This window comes from Arachis ipaensis, chromosome B08 (assembly GCF_000816755.2).
Source record: "Arachis ipaensis cultivar K30076 chromosome B08, Araip1.1, whole genome shotgun sequence".
In the NCBI taxonomy this organism is placed as follows: domain Eukaryota; kingdom Viridiplantae; phylum Streptophyta; class Magnoliopsida; order Fabales; family Fabaceae; genus Arachis; species Arachis ipaensis.
In genome coordinates, this window is record NC_029792.2 from 5,407,955 (window position 1) to 5,412,425 (window position 4,471).

Here is a 4,471-nt window from a genome sequence, read left to right on the forward strand (position 1 = left end):
ACGTGCCTCTTTAACAGACTTTTAAATCAATTCAAATCAATTAACGCGCAAATATATAACTTCCATTTTTCAAAAGATTTCATTTCTTTTTTCGAGTTTCTTGCCAAATTTGTTGGATCTCCTTCGTGCGTTCTCTCTTTGCATTCGTTTTTTTTTTTCGATTTTCATAGTTTCTGAAATCAAGCTTTGAAATCGTTTTGAAAATAATGGAATTTCAGAAATACACCAAAACGATTACATAAATACACCCAAATGATTACAGAAATATACCCAAATGGTTACAGAAATACACCCAAACAGTTACAGAAAGGATTACAGAAATACACCCAAATGGTTACAGAAATACACCCAAAGGATTTAAGAAATACACCCAAAACAAGGGGAGACAGTATATTTCTTCTTGAAATCTTTTAATGTTTTGCTGGTTAAGGATGAGGCACATGAAAGAGACAATCTAGAAAAAAAAACCTAGAAGAACAGTAAAACAGTACTTTGAATAATGTTTCTTCGTCTTTTTGGTGATTTTTGATGGAGATTTGTATCTTTTCTTCTTGATTTCTTCTACTCTTTGCGAGGAGTTAGAACGTTTTTGCAGAATCGTAGTTTGTTTCAAATGTCCCTTGAATCTTGACGGTTTGCATTTTGATTGAAGAAGAAGAGAAAGAGTGAACGTGTTGTGGAAGGGTGATTAAGGCGCGTGCGTTGGACGCTTGATTCTAAAAGAGTGGTGCGCGTGTTTTTTTCTTGGACTTGGAGTAACTTATATAGCTTGTAAGCCAAAAAAGCTTATATGTATAGCAGACCTGTTATTAATTTTATATTTAAAAAAATTAAATAATCATTAATTAATGATAATTTAAAAAATTAAAATTATCAAATTGATGATAAGTGCGCTGATTGGATGTTGATTTTCTAGCATAATTCATTTAAAATTTTCGAAAATATTTGATAACAAATAAAATTTAGCCAAAATTAATTAGAATTTATTTTATTTATTATTCATTAATTGCTGAATAAGATAAAATTAACAATTAATAAATATTAAATAAGATAAATTTTAGCTTTTTTATCTCTTTAGTATTATCGTAAAATTTAATACTTACCTTAATTATTTTGTATAATCTATCTGATGATGATTGGAAGTTAAAAGTAGTTCGAACGAAAAAAGTTGAATGAATAAATAAATTTTCAAAAGAACCTTTTTTTTAAATTAAAAAATTAAATTGATATACACGTTTAATTTTTTATGTATGTCTATAACGTACCAGGTTAATCGAGTAATAAGTTTGTTAATTCATCGTTTTTTCCATAAATACAAGAGAGAATGTTCAAAAGCAAAAGGAACAAATTCTCCCGACGTGGTCTTAGAATAAATAATATTGCAAGTTCGTTCATCATGTTAATTAGTTTAAATAAGTGAGAATGAAATAAACTTAATTAAACTATGACACTGGCTTTAGAGATGCCATTACATACAATTTCTCGAGGCATATATCAATCAAATTAAATTTCTAATAAGATGGTGGAATAAAGGAGATATACCACATTGTGTTATATTATATTATGTTATAAAAATGTTACAAAAATGTTAGAGTAAATCTTGCTTAGTAGATACGGTATGGAATGCAAGGTTGTCAAACTTGCGAGTCTAAGTAAACTCGTGGAGCTGATCTAGATTCGACTCGTGAGTTAACTTGTAGACCCATACGAGTTCACCTGTTATGAAGTTTTATATATAATTTAACATAAACGATAAGCAATAGACTAAATTTAGAAGCAATAAAATTAAAAAAAAAAAAACTAAATCAAGAAGCAAAGACTAAAAGAAAGGGCAAAAAGTATACACAAAATAGAGGATACAGAAGAAAAGAAGGGGCAAAGTCCCAACAACAGCAGATTGAAGACAAGGGTGCAACAGCACGAAATGATGGCGACAAAGAGTCATGGATTTCACGACGGCACAAACTAAAGCAGAGATGGGATTTTAGGAGAAGTAGTCAAACTCGTGAACAGTGATTGCACGATGGAGTTGTGGATAGTGGAGATGTGAAGAAATACAAAGCAGAAGGCAACATAGGTAAAATTCACAAAGACAATGGCGCAAATCAGAACAGAGGTAGCAGACGCAGGCGAACAACAGCAACTCGACGGGGAACGGCGACTGCGGCTGAACATGGAGAAAGTGAGACTTAAGAGAAACGACGCAGATGAGTGAGTTGTGAGTGAGTTTTCTTTCATTCTTTGGGAGTGTTATCGTAACCCTAATAAAAAAAAAGTATTTTTTTGGTTTCAAAATGACGTTTTTTTTTTTGAGAAAAAATGAAGAAAAACACAAACTCGCTAACTCGATCCTAGACTCACGAGTTTGTCCGAGTTTGACCGAGTCTAACCAAGTTTACTTAGGATAGAGTCTATGACTGAGTCAACTTGATTCTATATCTAAACTCGTAAACTCGTACGGATTTACGAGTTAACTCGAGAGTTTGACAACAACGATGTAATGCGATATTTTGGATTTTAATTTGTGGAAGTTGGGCAGCAGAAGATAACCAAACAATAATTGAAACTCGCTTGCTCCAAGAACGTTATATTCATGACCTTCAACACGCTATATATATCCAACAATATTTTTTAAAATTATGATATGCATGTTATGCATATATTCAAGAAATAATATTAATATAGTAGGAGTGAGCAAAACTCATTTTGGTCATTGCTTGTGAATTAAATCTGAGAGATCTATGAACCATGTGCCCAAGTTATAAGGAGGTCCTCCAGCAGCTGGATTTAGATAGTGATAGGTTTTAAAAAAAAGTGAAAGGTTTTAATTTTTTTAATATATTTAATGTGTAAAAAATTATAAATCTTGTGTTTAATTTACATTTTTATTTGTAATATTTTAGAAAATTAAAATACTACTTGTTAACAAGATCTTTTTAACAATAGGTTATAATTTATAAATAGCACATAAATAAAGTTTTTTTTTGGAGTAGATAAAATTAAAAATTATAACTACTGGAGCCTTTTTTTTTTCAATTCATGGCAACTCTGGCGAATAGGGATGAGCATGGGTAGCGGGTACCCGATTACCCGTTTAAATCCGAACCGAACTAATTAAATTGGTTCTGAAATCAACGGGTAATCGGGTTCAACTCGAACCAAACCGATAGCTTTTGTTAGTAATTGGTTCGGGTATGGGTTTTGGGGGTGTGGAATCCGAACCAACCCGTGAATCCGATCATATATTAATTAAATAAAAAATTTAAAAATATATATATTTTTCCATTAGACAATGATTATTCATTATTAATATGTTTGGATTTTAATGAGTTTAGTTTTTAATGTATTTGGTATTTAACATGTTTGGATTATTTCTATTGATGTTACATGTTTATTGTACTTGATGAATTTTTAAGATAAAAGTTTGGTTTTTTTTTTTTTTATGAATTTCAAAGTCATCGAGTACCCAATTACCCGAACCGAACCAATCCGTTCTTAATCGGTTTGATTTTGTTCGGGTACATATACAAAAAAATGTAAATCCGAACCAAACCGAACCAATTATATTTTGATCATTTCAGTTCTAATTTTACCATAAATCCAAACCAAACCGACCTTTGCTCACCCCTACTGACAAATATGTTGCTGAGAACCCAATTAGGCAAGTGCTATTAATAAAACAAAACGTAGTAATCAATGCGACAAAGAAAGATGTGTATAGTTTAACCAACAGAGTTGGAAAACACTAAATAAAGAAGAAACGGAAGGACCACATGCACAAGAAAGTCCCTCAAGTCAATTTCTTTTTGAGGATAGTGAAAATGATCAATATGACAATATCATTTCTTCATGATATTTTGTACTACTTTGACAGTCAAATCATTCTTCAGTTCTTGCCCCTTGGTCATTTTTGTTCCCAGAAAAATGCAAATAAGAATTCGCTAGTTGCTACTGTCTATATTCCTTTGTATACTAGATGTATATAAGGTGTGTTTGATGTACTACTGTAAATGATTATTAATGTTTTAAATCCTTTGTGTGTTATACAAAAGGTAAATCATAAAAAATATATCTAAATTATTTTGGTTTTAATACTTTTGAATTTTTTTATTAATAAAAATATCTTTAAAATTTTTATTGCATATTTAAATAATTTAAAATTATTTTTGTCAATAATAAATTCGATAACATTTTTGTCAACATCAAAATATATTTTTGGTAATTTACCTGTTATATAAATATAGATCATAAAAAACATAATGAGGTTCGGCTCACATGGCGTGGGAAAAACTCGGACTAGACATTCATTTCCAACTGAAATTAGGCTGGATTTGTTTCTTTTGTTAGAATAATAAAAGTATAAATACAAAAATATATATACACATAGATACAAATGCACATAAATTTATGTAGTTTGTTTAATTATTTAATAAAAAATTATTAATACATTTTTCATTAAAAACTAATGTAA